General features: G+C 34.5%; 1 long non-coding RNA gene across 2 annotated transcripts in view; it reads right to left on the bottom strand.

Moving 5' to 3' along the window:
- The window catches only part of LOC112730303 (uncharacterized), a 34208-nt gene extending 25238 nt beyond the window's left edge, over nucleotides 1-8970 (bottom strand). The window contains exons 1-4 of one of the 2 annotated variants that reach the window (XR_011869177.1): nucleotides 8785-8970; nucleotides 8248-8526; nucleotides 7980-8125; nucleotides 7844-7875 (exon numbers count right to left, since the gene is read on the bottom strand). This is a non-coding gene — a long non-coding RNA (uncharacterized lncRNA). Of the gene's footprint in view, nucleotides 1-7843; nucleotides 7876-7979; nucleotides 8126-8247; nucleotides 8527-8784 lie in introns of those variants that run through there. The other variant, XR_011869176.1, reaches the window with a different exon arrangement.
- Nucleotides 8971-18809: the final 9839 nt, after the last annotated feature.

The following is an 18809-nucleotide window of genomic DNA, read 5'->3' as shown; positions in this document are numbered from 1 at the left end:
GCTTTCTGTCTTCTGAATGAATGCTTGAACAGTGCATATATCTTTTGAATTTGTTGTTTAAGACTGTTAAATATGTTGGCTCTTGAAAGACTGATGAACATGAGACATGTTATTGATAATCTGAAAAATCATAAAAATGATTCTTGAAGCAAGAAAAAGCAGCAAAGAACAAAGCTTGCAGAAAAAAAAAAAAAAGAGAAGAAGCAAGCAGAAAAAGCCAAAAGCTCTTAAAACCAAAAGGCAAGGGCAAATAAAAAGGATCCCAAGGCTTTGAGCATCAGTGGATAGGAGGACCTAAAGGACTAAAATCCTGGTCTAAGCGGCTAAACCAAGCTGTCCCTAACCATGTGCTTGTGGCGTGCAGGTGTCAAGTGAAAACTTGAGACTGAGCGGTTAAAGTCAAGGTCCAAAGCAAAAAAGAAGAGTGTGCTTAAGAACTCTGGACACCTCTAATTGGGGACTTTAGCAAAGCTGAGTCACAATCTGAAAAGGTTCACCCATTTATGTGTCTGTGGCATTTATGTATCCGGTAGTAATACTGGAAAACAAAGTGCTTAGGGCCACGACCAAGACTCATAAAGAAGCTGTGTTCAAGAATCATCACACTGAACTAAGAGAATCAATAACACTATCTGAATTCTGAGTTCCTATAAGATGCCAATCACTCTGAGCTTCAATGGATAAAGTGAGATGCCAAAACTGTTCAGAAGCGAAAAGCTACTAGTCCCGCTCATCTAATTGGGATCTAAGCTTCAATCAAAAACTCTGAGATATTATTGCTTCTCAACCTACTAGTCTTCTATTTTATTTGTCTAGTTGCTTGAGGACAAGCAACAGTTTAAGTTTGGTGTTGTGATGAGCGGATATTTTATACGCTTTTTGGGGTTAATTTCATATAGTTTTGAGTATGTTTTAGTTAGTTTCTAGTTTATTTCCAGTAGTTTTTAGGAAAAATTCATATTTCTGGACTTCACTATGAGTTGTGTGTTTTTCTGTAATTTCAGGTATTTTTCTGGCTGAAATTGAAGGAGCTGAGCAAAAATCTGATTCAGGCTGAAAAAGGACTGCTGATGCTGTTGGATTCTGACCTCCCTACACTCAAAGTGCATTTTCTGGAGCTACAGAACTCGAAATGGCGTGATTCCAATTGCGTTGGAAAGTAGACATCCAGGGCTTTCCAGCAATATATAATAGTCCATACTTTGCACAAGAATAGACGACATAAACTGGCGTTCAACGCCAGTCCTCTGCCCAATTCTGGCGTCCAGCGCCAGAAAATGATCAAAAACTGGAGTTGAACGCCCAAACTGGCACAAAAACTGGCGTTCAACTCCACAAATGGCCTCTGCACATGAATTTCTTAAGTCTCAGCCCCAGCACACACCAAGTGGGCCCCAGCACACCAAGTGGGCCCTAGAAGTGGATCTCTGCATCATCCATCATAGTCCACTCATATTTTGTAACCCTAGGCTACTAGTTTAGTATTTAAACAACTTTTAGAGACTTATTTTGGATATCATGACATTTCAGATCTAAACTTTGTATTCTCTGACGGCATGAGTCTCTAAACCCCATTGTTGGGGGTGAGGAGCTCTGCTGTGTCTTGATGAATTAATGCAAGTATTTCTGTTTTCCATTCAAACACGCTTGTTCCTATCTAAGATGTTCATTCGCGCTTAACTGTGATGGAGGTGATGATCTGTGACACTCATCACCTTCCTCAAATCATGAACGTGTGCCTGACAACCACCTCCGTTCTATATACGATTGAATGAGTATCTCTTAGATTCCTTAATCAGAATCTCCGTGGTATAAGCTAGAACTGATGGCGGCATTCATGAGAATCCGGAAAGTCTAAACCTTGTCTGTGGTATTCCGAGTAGGATTCAAGGATTGAATGACTGTGACGAGTTTCAAACTCCTGAAGGCTGGGCGTTAGTGACAGACGCAAAAGGATAGTAAATCCTATTCCAACCGGATCGAGAACCAACCGGTGATTAGCCGTGCTGTGACAGAGCGCGTGAGCGTAGTTTTCACTGGAAGGATGGAAGGTAGCCATTGACAACGGTGATCCACCAACACACAGCTTGCCATAGGAGGACGTGCGTGCGTGAATCAGAAGACAGAGGAAAGTAGAGATTCAGAAGACAAAGCATCTCCAAAACTCCAACATATTCTCCATTACTGCACAACAAGTAACCTTTAATTTATGCTCTCTTGGTTATTCGCAATTCAACTGATAAACATAATTGACTTCCTGACTAAGATTTACAAGATAACCATAGATTGCTTCAAACCAACAATCTCCGTGGGATTCGACCCTTACTCACGTGAGGTATTACTTGGACGACCCAGTGCACTTGCTGGTTAGTGGTACGCATTGTGAAAAGTGTGATTCACAATTCGTGCACCATGGACCCCACGGGATCCCCACCTACCACCACTCACTCTCTTCCCTCTTCTCAATGTTCATCCTCTCTTCCCAATAAACACTCTTCCCCAAAACCCTTCACCAATCACCTCAATCTCTCTTCCCTATCACCACTTCACCACTCACATCATCCACTCTTCCCCATAAACCTGCGTCATAAACTCCACATAACTTCAAAATTCAAAATCAATTTCCCACCCAAACCCACCCTATATGGCCAATATTAACCCCCCCTCCCCTCCCTATATAAAGCCCTCCATTCTTCCTCATTTTCACACAACACAACCCTCTCTTCTCTTCCTGGCCGAACACATCTCTCTCTCCCTCTCCTATATTTCTTCTTCTTCTTCATCTATTCTTTCTTCTCTTGCTCGAGGGCGAGCAAAATTCTAAGTTTGGTGTGGTAAAAGCATAAGCTTTTTGTTTTTTCATTACCATTGATGGCACCCAAGACCGGAGAATCCTCTAGAAAAGGGAAAGGGAAGACAAAAGCTTCCACCTCTAAGTCATGGGAGATGGAAAGATTCATCTCCAAAGCTCATCAAGACCACTTCTATGTGTTGTGGCCAAGAAGAAGGTGATCCCCGAGGTCCCTTTCAAGCTCAAGAGAAATGAGTATACAGAGATCCGATATGAAATCCAAAGAAGAGGTTGGGAAGTTCTAACAAACCCCATCCAACAAGTCGGCATCCTAATGGTTCAAGAGTTCTATTCCAATGCATGGATCACTAGGAACCATGATCAAAGTAAGAACTCGAACCCAAAGAATTATCTCACCATGGTTCGGGGGAAATACTTAGATTTTAGTCCGGAAAACGTGAGGTTGGCGTTTAACTTGCCCATGATGCAAGGAGATGCACGCCCCTACACTAGAAGGGTCAACTTTAATCAAAGGTTGGACCAAGTACTCATGGACATATGTGTGGAAGGAGCTCAATGGAAGATTGACTCCAAAGGCAAGCCGGTTCAACTAAGAAGACTGGACCTCAAGCCTGTGGCTAGAGGATGGTTAGAGTTCATCCAACGCTCCATCATCCCCACTAGCAACCGATCTGAAGTTACTGTAGATCGGGCCATCATGATTCATAGCATCATGATTGGAGAGGAAGTAGAAGTTCATGAAGTCATCTCCCTTGAACTCTACAAAATAGCCGAAAAGTCCTCCCCCTTGGCAAGGCTAGCTTTTCCTCATCTTATTTGCCATCTATGTTACTCAGCTGAAGCTTTCATAGAAGGAGACATTCCCATTGAGGAAGAGAAGCCCATCACTAAGAAAAGGATGGAGCAAACAAGAGAGCCCACTCATGGAGCTCAAGAAATGCATGAGGAAGCTCACCATCAAGAAATCCCTGAGATACCTCAAGGGATGCACTTTTCTCCACATAATTTTTGGGAGCAAATCAACACCTCCCTAGGAGAATTAAGTTCCAACATGGGACAATTAAGGGTGGAACATCAAGAGCATTCCATCATCCTTCATGAAATTAGAGAAGATCAAAAAGCAATGAGGGAGGAGCAACAAAGACAAGGAAGAGACATAGAAGAGCTCAAGGACATCATTGGTTCCTCAAGAAGGAAACGCCACCATCACTAAGGTGGACTCATTCCTTGTTCTTTCATTCTCTGTTTTTCGTTTTCTATGTTAAGTGCTTATCTAAGTTTGTGTCTTATTACATGATCATTAGTATTTAGTAACTTTGTCTTAAAGTTATGAATGTCCTATGAATCCATCACCTCTCTTAAATGAAAAATGTTTTAATTCAAAAGAACAAGAAGTGCATGAGTTTCGAATTTATCCTTGAACTTAGTTTAATTATATTGATGTGGTGACAATACTTTTTATTTTCTGAATGAATGCTTGAACAGTGCATATGTCTTTTGAAGTTGTTGTTTATGAATGTTAAATATGTTGGCTCTTGAAAGAATGATGACAAGGAGGCATGTTATTTGATAATCTGAAAAATCATAAAAATGATTCTTGAAGCAAGAAAAAGCAGTGAATACAAAGCTTGCAGAAAAAAAAATGGCGAAAAAAAAATGAGAAAAAGAAAAAGCAAGCAGAAAAAGCCAAAAGCTCTTAAAACCAAGAGGCAAGAGCAAAAAGCCAATAACCCTTAAAACCAAAAGGCAAGGGTAATAAAAAGGATCTCAAGGCTTTGAGCATCAGTGGATAGGAGGGCCTAAAGGAATAAAATCCTGGCCTAAGCGGCTAAACCAAGTTGTCCCTAACCATGTGCTTGTGGCGTGAAGGTTTCAAGTGAAAACTTGAGACTGAGCAGTTAAAGTCAAGGTCCAAAGCAAAAGAAGAGTGTGCTTAAGAACCCTGGACACCTCTAATTGGGGACTTTAGCAAAGCTGAGTCACAATCTGAAAAGGTTCACCCAATTATGTGTCTGTGGCATTTATGTATCCGGTGGTAATACTGGAAAACAAAGTGCTTAGAGCCACGGCCAAGACTCATAAAGTAGCTGTGTTCAAGAATCAACATACTGAACTAGGAGAATCAATAACACTATCTGAACTCTGAGTTCCTATAGATGCCAATCATTCTGAACCTCAATGGATAAAGTGAGATGCCAAAACTATTCAAGAGGCAAAAATCTACAAGTCCCGCTCATCTGATTGGAGCTATATTTCATTGATAGTTTGGAATTTATAGTATATTCTATTCTTTTTATCCTATTTGATTTTCAGTTGCTTGGGGACAAGCAACAATTTAAGTTTGGTGTTGTGATGAGCGGATAATTTATACGCTTTTTGGCATTGTTTTTAGTATGTTTTTAGTAGAATCTAGTTACTTTTAGGGATGTTTTTATTAGTTTTTATGTTAAATTCACATTTCTGGACTTTACTATGAGTTTGTGTGTTTTTCTGTGATTTCAGGTATTTTTTGGCTGAAATTGAGGGACTTGAGCAAAAATCAGATTCAGAGGTTGAAGAAGGACTGCTGATGCTGTTGGATTCTGACCTCCCTGCACTCAAAGTGGATTTTCTGGAGCTACAGAACTCCAAATGGCGCCTTTCCAATTGTGTTGGAAAGTAGACATCCAGGGCTTTGGCCGAGTTTAGACGACGTAAAAGGGCGTTGAACGCCAGTTCTACGCTGCTGTCTGGAGTTAAACGCCAGAAACACGTCACGAACCAGAGTTGAACGCCAGAAACACGTTACAACCTGGGGTTCAACTCCAAAAAGAGCCTCTGCACGTGTAACATTCAAGCTCAGCCCAAGCACACACCAAGTGGGCCCCGGAAGTGGATTTATGAATCAATTACTTACTTCTGTAAACCCTAGTAGCTAGTTCAGTATAAATATGACTTTTTACTATTGTACTAGACATCTTTTGATCATCCTCGGACGTTTAGTTCTTAGATCATGGGGGCTGGCTATTCGGCCATGCCTGAACCTTTCACTTATGTATTTTTAACGGTAGAGTTTCTACACTCCATAGATTAAGGTGTGGAGCTCTGCTGTTCCTCATGAATTAATGCAAAGTACTACTGTTTTTCTATTCAATTCAACTTATTCCGCTTCTAAGATATTCATTCGCACTTCAGCATGAATGTGATGAACGTGACAGTCATCATCATTCTCCCACGAACGCGTGCCTGACAACCACTTCCGTTCCACCTTAGATTGGATGATTATCTCTTGGATCTCTTAATCAGAATCTTCGTGGTGTAAGCTAGATTGATGGCGGCATTCATGAGAATCCGGAAAGTCTAAACCTTGTCTGTGGTATTCCGAGTAGGATTCTGGGATTGAATGATTGTGACGAACTTCAAACTCGCGAGTGCTGGGCGTAGTGACAGACGCAAAAGGAGGGTGAATCCTATTCCAGTATGATCGAGAACCTCAGATGATTAGCCGTGCTGTGACAGAGCATTTGGACCATTTTCACAAGAGGATAGGATGCATCCATTGACCGCGGTGATGCCTCCAGATGATTAGCCATGCAGTGACAGCGCATCGGACCATTTTCACAAAGAGGATGAAAAGTAGCCATTGACAATGGTGATGTCCTTACATAAAGCCAGCCATGGAAAGGAGTAGGACTGATTGGATGAAGACAGCAGGAAAACAGAAGTTCAGAAGAACGAAAGCATCTCTATACGCTTATCTGAAATTCTCACCAATGAATTACATAATTATTTCTATCTTTATTTTCTGTTATTTAATATTAATTTTCGAAAACTCCATAACCATCTGATATCCGCCTGACTGAGATTTACAAGATGACCATAGCTTGCTTCATACCAACAATCTCCTTGGGATCGACCCTTACTCACGTAAGGTTTTATTACTTGGACGACCCAGTGCACTTGCTGGTCAGTTGTATCGAAGTTTTGAATGAAAAACGATTTATTAAGACGTGCATACAGAGTTTTTGGCGCCGTTGTCTGAGATCACAATTTCGTGCACCACTAGCTTATACCACGAAGATTCTGATTAAGAGATCCAAGAGATAATCATCCAATCTAAGGTGGAACGGAAGTGGTTGTCAGGCACGCGTTCATGGGGGAATGATGATGATTGTCACGTTCATCACATTCATGTTGAAGTGCGAATGAATATCTTAGAAGCGGAATAAGTTGAATTGAATAGAAAAACAGTAGTACTTTGCATTAATTCATGAGGAACAGCAGAGCTCCACACCTTAATCTATGGAGTGTAGAAACTCTACCGTTTGAAGATACATAAGTGAAAGGTTCAGGCATGGCTGAATGGCCAGCCCCCAAACGAGATCACTATGATCCTAAGATGAACTAAATATCATAAGATGTCTAATACAATAGTAAAAAGTCCTATTTATACTAAACTAGTTACTAGGGTTTACAGAAGTAAGTAATTGATGAATAAATCCACTTTCGGGGCCCACTTGGTGTGTGCTTGGGCTGAGCTTGAATGTTACACGTGCAGAGGCTCTTTCTGGAGTTGAACGCCAAGTTGTAACGTGTTTTTGGCGTTCAACTCTGGTTTGTGACGTGTTTCTGGCGTTTAACTCCAGACAACAGCGTAGAATTGGCGTTCAACGCTCTTTTGCATCATCTAAACGCGACCAAAGTATGGACTATTATATATTGCTGGAAAGCCCTGGATGTCTACTTTCCAACGCAATTAGAAGTGCGCCATGTTGAGTTCTGTAGCTCAAGAAAATCTACTTTGAGTGTAGGGAGGTCAGAATCCAACAGAATCAGCAGTTCTTCTTCAACCTCTGAATATGATTTTTGCTCAAGTCCCTCAATTTCAGCCAGAAAATACCTGAAATCACAGAAAAACACACAAACTCATAGTAAAGTCCAGAAATGTGAATTTAACATAAAAACTAATAAAAACATCCCTAAAAGTAACTAGATCCTACTAAAAACATACTAAAAACAATGCCAAAAAGCGTATAAATTATCCGCTCATCAACTTATCAAGAAGATTAAATAGCATTATATTTCTGCAATAAATTAGAAAAGTTTGTTTAACAGTACTTTCTATGCACTGACATTAAGTACTTATAACTCTGAGCAATAAAATTGAAGTGAAGACAGCAACCAATACCTGCTACCATTATGTGGCACCATTGATTTGCATGCTTGATCATCTCTGGTGCAACCATTTGCAATTGAGTCATTATGTCTTTGCTCGGCACTCTTAGCCAAACGGTACAAACTATCCCTTAGGCACAATTTGGTTCTAATATCCAACTGCAGCCAAGCAAAATTTTGTTACCGAAGTAAATTATAATCAATGAAACTGATGAACTTGCAGTAATAATTATAAATAGATAACAATTTTAGCATTAAAGCTTTACATCTTGGAACCTTACCAAAGAATGAAAAAGGAAAAGAAAGACTATCACGCACATGCCTTAAAACACTGATGGTAGTGCCAAACTTCAAAGAGTCACTAGACCTTGAAGATAATGCCACCCATGAAAAGGACAGACCTACTAGGGAGGAGAGACTATTTCTTCCTGATTTGCATATAGAACAAAGCCCACAATATGCCACAAATTTATTACTTTGACATTTCTTGTATTCTCAATCCACTGAAGAATTTTCTTGTAAGGAGATAATATTCGACTGCGATCCCTCTCATCCAAAACCTGTGATAATTCAGAGTTCAATTAGAGAATTAGATATCTTATAGATTCATGCTAAAAGATATCACACATATTACCAACCACCATTGTGGTTCAACCAAAGATTTCAAGATGACGAGTCAATTGATAGCATCGTTTACAATAAGAAATTTTAAGCTCACAAATTAAGACTTAGGAATATAGCTACCATACTCACAAGAGCTATTTATCAGGTAATGGAGCATTAATGACAATAATAATGATAAAGTCATATCTAGTTACCTCAAGTTGCATAAGTTCACAAACCATGCTGAGATCAGCCACCGATGGTTGGGTGCTATCACACAGAAAGCCTCCATTATCTCCATTGAACTAGAAATCCTCCAGTGCTTTCAGAGAAGATAATAAAACTTTTTCTGCTTCAGTAGCTGCTTTTGGATTCAGTTGACGGCCAAGGGCAGGTACTAGTGTAGTAAGTATTACATAATTCACAGCAAAGTCATACAACAAATGATGGATAATAACCACATTCCTGGATTTTCTTCTAGTAATTAATTGCTAAGTAGCATACAAGTCTATAGAAAAAAATCAACTGCTCATGGCTAGTCACATTACTTAAAGGAGTTCAAAATAGAAATTAGAATGTATCTACCTGCTTCATTTCATAAATTAGAATAATGCCAATCCATTACTGAGTTAATTTTGGCTCTTCTAGACAGCTCAGTTAGATACCTGATGAATCAAAATGGAAGATGTTATAATTTATGAAGTTATTTATTCTAATCTCTGTCACCCTAATCTGTCCTTTCAATGAACATACAGAAATGAGGGAAATGAACCCAAAATCGTGTTTTACTAATGGACAATGTAACGGTTCAATTCTGAAATCTACGAGTTCCCAAGTAATGAGTACTCTATAAAGATTGGAACAATAGCAGTTCATCAGGTCACAAGAAGCAGATGAGACAGTTCTACTAACCAGTGGTCAGCAATTCCAGTAAAAGCAGAAGCAAGATATACTAGGATTGCATGGCTGCCAAAAGAAAACAAGATTAATTCCACCACTTACATAAGCATTGTAAAGAAACACAGATTCATGTATTTATAAAGTGAATTACACAAATTAGACTAACAAAACGAAAAAGTGAACAGAATGGAGGATACTTAAATAAAATACATGACATGTTTCAGATTTAAATTAGGATATCCCAACATGTTTCCTTCATTTTGATAGCCATGATGTACATAAATAACCTTGACAACCCAGTGATAACCAACAGGTGCAATGGAGCACTGCCATAAGCATTAAAATAAGAAAGGAGGGTTAAAAAGCATGGTTCCTTATCAAGAATTACCTCTCGGAGAGCTTCAAGTTTCCATGAACAATAGCTGGAACTTTCTGCAGAGGGTTTACTTCTGCAAAGACATCAAACAACGCATGTAAGTAGCAGAGCGGACAGCACCAACTATTGCAACCAAATCGTACAAGAAATATAAGACATGTTAGATAGAAATTTGTTGAATCAGCAGAGCAGAGATAATAGACACCAACAAATAGAGATAGATAGATAGATAAATAAGTACCCGTAAAGTCAGGAGTGAGGTGTTGACCTTTGGAAATATCTACCTTAATCTGCTCGAAGTCAATTCCATTTACCCTTTACAAAGAAGGAGTTGTGCACAATCAAAATGAGTACCTCGAGAGCATATAATGGCGACTCCACTCATTCAACCGAAACAAGCCTACCACCTGTCAAATTCTAACGAGATTGTAGCATCACACTTCTGAAGTTTTATCCATATTGAAGAACTACTAAACTAAACAATCAAGAGATCATAGGGTTCACCAATAGAAAGTTATGAACAAAGAAATAATGTTGAATCATTAAAGAGAACTAACTGTTCCATGATCTTTTAGCCACTCTCCTAAAGGCCTATTAGTATTATGAGAATCATAGGGTTCACCATAAAAAAAGTCCGGAATAACCACATAGTAACCAGAAGCTGCAATCTTGTTTGCAAGCTTCCTAAACAACAAGAAAAGCTTATACCTTCCCTTTTTATCAATTTTTGTTCAGTCAACTATCAAACAAGAACACATTCAAATAATTAGAATAAAGTAACAAAATTTGGAGAGAAGAATGTTAGAGAGAAGAAAACTTAACTCAAAAGGTAAGGAAATTTGGAGCCACCTTCAAGCATTGCTATCCCACGTTGTACATCTTTTGATCGTTTGAGTGAACAGGAGCCCACGATAATCGCAGGAGACACTCCTGCAAGAACTCATTGGATTGCTTCCCAGCCTCAGCAACCTCTTTCTCACACCCCTGCACAAAAACTCGAGTTATAAAAAGCAGCAAAGGAACAATAAAAAGACAAGGAGGTTTTAATTGAGTAAACGGTTCTTATAGCATACCTCGTAAACTGAGATTTTGTAACATGTAGTCCATTCTGTTCCAAAAGAAGTTTCTTTTTTCTAGGAAAGAGAATATCAGTGTCAGAGAAGAGACACTGCCCTATAGTAAAAGGAATTGAGTAAGCTAATATCACAACAAACGAAACTCAAGTTCCTATAGTAAAAGGAAACATGAATGAAAACACAAAAAACAGCACTGAATATTAGTAGCAACAAAGCATAGAATTCAGGGTTAGTTGAAGAACCTGGCATGTTTGAGACAAAGCTACCTCTGTTCTCAATGTTGCCTCGCTCAGTATTAGGTTCATGGTCAGTGGTCATCTGTACAGCCTCCCCTCCCCTTGACAGAACTTGCAACATAAAAATAATTAAGAGTGAAATAGTAAGAATAAAGATACATATTACTACTTATGTACACATAAAAGAAAAGCACAGCAGTGAAGAAAACAGAGACTAAATCTGAATTCAAAAATAGAGACTCAATTGAAGATACTAGTATAATTACTACGAGCAGAAGCTAGTCACTAATGCCTAAACACCACAAAAGAAGCAAAATCAAAGCCAGATTGAGGCCTAATCAATTTTCAAAAAAAGAAAACAATAAGCCATTATGACTCCAAAGAAAGAAACAACACCTATTTCAAAAGCAGTTCAGTCATTAGATCAAACACCTCGTCTGCACAAACACAACATTGAGCACATATATCTACCTAATTATCCACTGAGACTAATTAACAAACACTTGATGTGCATGTTAGGTCAAACCAACAAATAAGCAAACCATCGAACACTTGGTGTGCACAGCGAAATTCATAGAGGGGAGGGAAGAAGAAAAAGAAAAACTCACGAGTGTTTCTCTGAATTCTGTTTGTTCAGCAATCCAGATTAACAATCTAAACATTTCTCAGCTATTCAGAATCAAAACCTAATCTAATCCTATTTTAACAACCTAAAAATCCACTAATCAGAAAACAAATCTAACTAAACTAATTACTAAAATCAAACTAACTAAATGAAATTAATTGAACTCAACAGAAATTAAAAGAATTTTGAAACCAAAACCTGGAAGCAGAGATAATCAAACTAACTAAACAAAATTAATTGAACCCTCTACAGTTTGAACAGGGGGAAAGAGAGAGGTGGAATTGCGGCTGATGGTGGAACCGATTTTGGTCACTACGGAGCTAGGGCTTGCGCAAAGGTAGCCGCGGCATTGACTGGAGGAGATGATGGCTGTAGCACTGAGAAGATATGCGAGCCAGAACGAGAGAGGCACGGCGGTGGTGGAGCTTGAGCTTGCTTTGTTCTGCGAACAAGAAAGAACGAGAGAGACAGGAGCTGTGTTCTACTGGTTCAGTGTTTAAAAAAGAGGAGAAGAAGGAGAAGGTAGCTGCGGTGGTTAGGGTAGCCGGCGGTGGCGCTGTGGGTGAGGAAAGGAGAAGAAGAAGCTCGTCGACGGAGAGGGAATGCTAGGTTGAGCTCGTTTGATTTGGTGCTGTGAATGAATAGAGCTTGGGCACAATCGATCATAAAATGCAGAATATAACATTTCTGACGGAAAATTTTAAATTACAGACGAATTTTCCGTCTGTAATTATTTTTCATGAAAAGAAATTAATTTTTTCGACGGAATTATCGACGGATTCTCTTTTCCATCTGTAATTTATGCTAATTCATTTTTTTTTGTTTTCCGACAAAAAATTCCTCTGAAATTTCGTCTGTATTTTCGTGGGATAAAATCCGTTGAAAATATCCGTCTGTAATAACTAATTTTCTAGTAGTGATTATTTTAATTGTCAGTTATTATACATCAAATTAGCATTTAATACATAATTATGTTAATTGTCAATAATTTTTTATAACTATACATCAAATCAGCATTTAATACATAGTTATGTTAATTGTCAATAATTTTAATTTTCTATCATTGTAATATAATTTTAAATTAATTGTAATTTTTGGTAATTTGATATTGATATCTACCTTAAAAAATTAAAACAAAAATCTATGATTCTAATCATGATAAAAATGTATATGATATGATAATGGTTTATTTAATCATGGCAAATATATGATGTATAACGTAAATAATAAAAAATTAACTTAATATTAACTAATTTATATAATTATTTTTGTTCAAAAAAGGCTATATATAGTGTTTTTTTGTGGTTCGTGAGTTTAGATCTGAGAGTCAACACATTTTTTTAATTTATTATTCTTTTCTGACTACTTCATAGAATAAGAATGTATTCTTCATTTTTCATCGAAGTTGATCTTTTTAAGGTACAATTTATAATTTTTTATATTATTTTTTATATACTCATTCTATTATATTATTCTTTTGATAATTTAATGATTGTTCTTCCTCTAACTTATTCTTTTCGTCTAATGTTCCAATGCGATTGTCTTTTGCCACACTGGTTTACAATGCACCACATCCATCAAATACCATCTCAAGTTGTATTCACTAATTTGGGTTCTAATTACATGGATGTAAGCGTCCCACGAAGGGGCAGTAAACTCTATTTTACCGAAAGATGGTTGGATCTACTCATATATTATAACCAACCTAATGGAATGTGGGTAAAATTAGTTTTCTTGGGAAGAGCTCGATTTTTTATTGAGAAATTATTTTCACAGAATTTTGTAGGCCAAGCTAAGTTTAAATTCCATCTCCTCCATGCTTTCTACGTCTGCCCATAAATTTTCAAAGCGGAGCACATAATGAGATTGAATTTTCTCAATTTAAATTCAGTTTTGATAAATTCGTATCAAATTCAGAGATGCAATTTCAACAATTGGTAATATATTCAAAATTTATACTATCAAATTAGAACTAAACAAAATCTGACGATAAATTTATTATGGGCAAATTAATTTCATTTTTATACCAATAAATCCGATAATACTCCATTTTTTTTCCTGTAGTAAAGAACTCTTAAAACAATGACTTACAATGATCTTTTTCAAAGTTTAAAGTAATTAACCTGCATGTAAATCCTTGATAAATATAAAGGGTATAGTCTGCTCCAACAATATATATATATATATATATATATATATATATATATATATATATAACATAAGATTAAGATATTCACAAACCTTTTTGATATATAAACTTCAAAATTTTAAATTATAAAGAAGTTAGATTCATCTTTCCCTTTGTTATTATCACAAGAGCCCAACTAACTTGGTCTATTTGTCGGACATTCTATATACGAATGATGTGTGAGTCTTTTAAAAGAATTTTCTGTTCTCCAACTTGAATAATCTAGGATTAAAGGATTCAAAGTATTGACAATCTTGGATTAATCTTATATATATATATATATTTTAACATTTAAAAACACTCACATATATACATCTCTATTATTATCCGTTACGAACATAGTCTCCAAATCTATTTTAACGTCGTAGAAATAATAATTCTGACCAGGAGAAATTTTTTCAAGGATCAATGCTTTTTTTTTTGTTTCCTAAAGTAAGGAGTAAAGAAAATTAAAGCAATACCTTTTTACTCATTTGTTCGCAATGTTTCCAATCATTATTTGTTCTTCCATTTTATTTATAATTTTGGATTAGGTATTATTAGGGTTTGATATGCTACACTGGTAGTAGTGTGGATAAGCACTTTCAGTTCTTCTCCAAGATAGGTATCAAATTAGAAAAGCTTTTTCATCAGAAAAAAATATATTATATATAATAAATTAATAATAATATATCACATACAGGGGCAAAAAAGCCACAATAAAACCAATCAAACTTTAGCTATGTGTGCATTTGGTTGTACATCTGCATTATTAGGCCAAAAGTATAACAAACTTTATTATTTGACACTTGTCCTTCTTATAGTGATTGATTATATAATGATATGAATTATATGCTATGCTTTGAGGCAATGCCCAATTAGAAGATGGAACCATCAATTTTACCAGTAATGTTAGAAAATTAATTTTTTTTCAATTAATTTTTAAAAAATTATTTTATTTATTTTAAAATTTTAGATTATAAATTATTAATTTTAAATTATAAATTTAAATTCTAAAATTGATTTATATTAACTAACTAAAAGTTAGTTTTTTTTTAATATATTTTTCTATTTTTATTTACCGGTGATGTATGTATACATGTCTTTTGCCTTGTATTAAGAGTCACTTTCATTTCTTTATATTAAAACGCTTACAGCAAAAATAATGCTGAAATTGTCGCTTCGCTTTTTAACTTAAAAGAATATATCAGATCGATCACACATGCATCAGGAATCATTTAACACACAGCATAATATTCTATGCATGCATGAAAAAAGAATAAATTATAAATAGTTATGTAAAAGAAAACTATGATTCTTTGTTGGTGGATAAATAAAAAGTTTAGATAAGTTTGACATTAGTCGGTACTCGCAAGTTTAGAATAAAATCCTAAACTCATCACTTTTCTTTTGGTGCATTTCTTGCATCTCTTTATGCACTAACATTTAATTTCATTATTATTATTATTATTATTATTATTATTATTATTATTATTATTATTATTATTATTATTATTATTATTATTATTATTATTGAATTCAATTAATTAAGGAGCTGACTTTGTTTAGTTAACATTAGCTAATTTTTTAAATTATATTTTTACTCTAAATTTTAAAATTTAAATTCTAAATCCTAAATTATAACGCTAAATTCTAAACCTTTATAAAATAAGAGTTAAAAAATTAGTTAATATTGACTAATTAAAAATTAATTTTCTATACTTATTTTTTTATTATTCTGGTAATTGCCAGTGTTATTGACTTCTTGTTATTGTTTTTACCCAACTAATATATATTAAGACCAGCCATTAGGCACGCTAGCTTCATGCTGATAGAAAACTAAGTCGAAGATATAGAAATATAATAATTTGTTAAAGTTTAATACTCACTAGTTAAAGTTAATTAAATAAGAGAAGACAAACTGGAAAAAAAAAAATTAAAGAAACAAAAAATAGGGATTAATGATGTGAAATATACGTGAGCTCTCACAATGATGAATGGGGATAGGATAATTATTGTTATTATTAAAATAATAATTATTATTATTATTATTATTATTATTGTTGTTGTTGCTTTGCTCTCTATAGTTTTTCAAAGGGACATGTTTGCTGATTCTCCCACCACCATCACCAGCCCCTCAAATCAGGAATGCTTTCTTTTTCAACTTTATTATAAACGTCACCAAAGACTAAAGACAAGGAAGCCTTTAATTTTAAAAGCTTAGGTTTATTTAATTATTAATAATATTAATAAATATATACTATAGATATAATTATTAAACTTGCGCTTGGTTGCCAAGAGGAAAAAGAGACAGTACTATGATTGGTCGATTTTTTGTAATTTTGTATGCAGAAACCACGTGGAAACCAATTAACATGGTTTTGGTTGGGTTTTTACATATCTACCCTTGGCCTGCAGTTACAAACGTTTCATTTGGAATAAACTAATATTATCTCTCAGTTGATATTCAGTTTTCTCTTAAACATATATTATTTATTATTCCGTCATTGAAGATTGACTCAACTCCTAGGATTGAACGATGTCAAAGATTTTTGGGGATGAACATGCATAGTAATAATTTTTAATTGATGAATTAATTTAGAAAATATAATAAGATTTAAATTAAAATTTTTATTATATTGAACTACTAGTGAAATTAAAAATTTATGGACTAATCGATGTGTAATTGATTATAATAAAATAATAAATTTATTCATAAAATAAATTTCTTCAGAAAAAAGAATATCTTTAATTTAACTAAAACATATGGTAAGATTATGATTAATAGAAACTTTTTAAAATTTTTATTTTAATAATTAAATACATAATAAATATATTACAAACTTAATTTTTTTATAAACTTTTTTAATCGATAACCTTTACATACATATTTACCCCTTAAGTCACATCTCACATGTGTGTTAGCTTTTTCTTTATGAATTGGATGGTTTAATTCTCTCAAGGTACTATATATAAGGAGGAAAAAATAATGGATTGAATTAAGATCGAAAACAAACATATACATTGATTGGATGAAAAGAAAAAAAAAAAAAAAAAACCTCTTTCCAAAGTAACCTTATGAAATTGCCTTTTAGAGAATCAATATATGTTGATTCCCTTCTCCATCTCCATCTAGATTTAATTAGCAAAAAATTATGTGGGGCTACTACTAAACATAAATTTATCCAAGTGGGAACATATGAGGAATAGAGCACAATGCAACTTGGCATAATTTATAGTAGCGATTAGTTGCCTTTTTAATTTCAAAACCAACAATTAATTAATAAATTAAATAAGCATTGTTGTAGGTCGGGAACTTGGGATCCATGTGAGGACAATCATGGGAAAATGGGAAGAAAATTTTATAGGTTTTTGGGTTATATATATTGTGGAGGGTACCCTCCATTTGATTCTATATATGCTATGGAATATGTTTGGTCACAAAGTTAAGAAAAAAAAATGGTGTCTAAGTGGAAGCTTTGGTCCCTCCAACCCCAACTTGTTCCCACTCCTAACTTTACTTTCCCTTTTTTTTATTCTTTTATTTATTTGACGTTACAACTTACAGCTTACTATCAAGATTCAAGACCATTCAATAATTTTGAAATAGTTAGCTTAATTCTACAAATTTAAGTTTGTTATGATAGTATTAACTTGCACACAATTAATTGAAAGTAAGCTCATTTTTATTATTTGAATACATTACCTCGAATAAAATGATACATGTGATTGCATTAATTTTTTTTTAGAAGGTACGTTAAGGCGCCAATGAGTAATAGCTCAAATGGCATAGTCTCACCATACTCAATTAAGAAGTTGCGAGTTCTTCGAGTCTCATATCTTTGGTAAAAAAAGAAGAAGGTACGTTAACGGTTTAAGACATTATTTTTTAACAATGAAGAAAACAATATATATATATATATTAGTGAATTATATTATTTTAAAAAAATTATTGAGTATATATATTGAAATGAACATTTGGATTTAATTGACATTTTCCAGAGTCTATTAGGTGGTATTCTTACATGTATGGTGCATTTGATTGGGTTATCTACTTATCTTAGATTGGTTAATACATAATAGTGTTACAGAAACCTATGTTAGTCGTTTTATGGAGGTTCCCTTTTTGAAAATTATTTTTTGACAGTTTTAGAATAGGTAAACTGTTTATTCCACCTTTTTAGACTGTTTTATTTCCTCAATTGTTGTTCAAAATTTAATGAATTATTGTATTTTTTTTTAAAAAATCTTTTTGGTTGTTTACAATATTTTCTAGTTCAATAGGTTAAAGACTATTCGGTTGCAGATTTAAATTATATTTAAAGGTCTACTGTTGGCCAATGAATAAAGAAAATAGATCCTCTCTATTTTTTTTAACACTTGAGAGGATACAGTGTAATCTCTCACATTTAATTTTATAAATGGGATCAAAATTAAATAAGAGAGAAAAAATAATAAAGGGTAAGATTCTACACTGAACACTATCTAATTTTTTTTCTATTAAAAAAGATCCACTCCTATAAATAAGTTGATCACTTTGCCAAACTATGTTGGTTTAATTTTTCTTTTTTTTTTTTAAGTTATGATAATAACAATTGGTTACTGCCGGAAAATCATTTTAGTTCATTTTCTTGTCAAGAGAAAATATCAAAATTTTTTTTTTTAAAAAAAAAAAAAAATCAAATCCTTGCAAGATTTTGACTTTCTCTTAGGTTACTTATAAAACCATTATCTCATCAATACGTAAAATTTTAACATAATGAATAAGATAACAATATGTAATAAATTATATTATATTTGTGATTTGGATTGAAATGATTCGATTTTAAAAAGTGAATATAAAATCTGATCTAATTTATG

The sequence above is a fragment of the Arachis hypogaea genome, chromosome 12 (assembly GCF_003086295.3).
Source record: "Arachis hypogaea cultivar Tifrunner chromosome 12, arahy.Tifrunner.gnm2.J5K5, whole genome shotgun sequence".
In the NCBI taxonomy this organism is placed as follows: Eukaryota; Viridiplantae; Streptophyta; class Magnoliopsida; order Fabales; family Fabaceae; genus Arachis; species Arachis hypogaea.
Note: the sequence above shows the minus strand (reverse complement) of the source record. Positions and strands in the feature narration are given on the sequence as shown.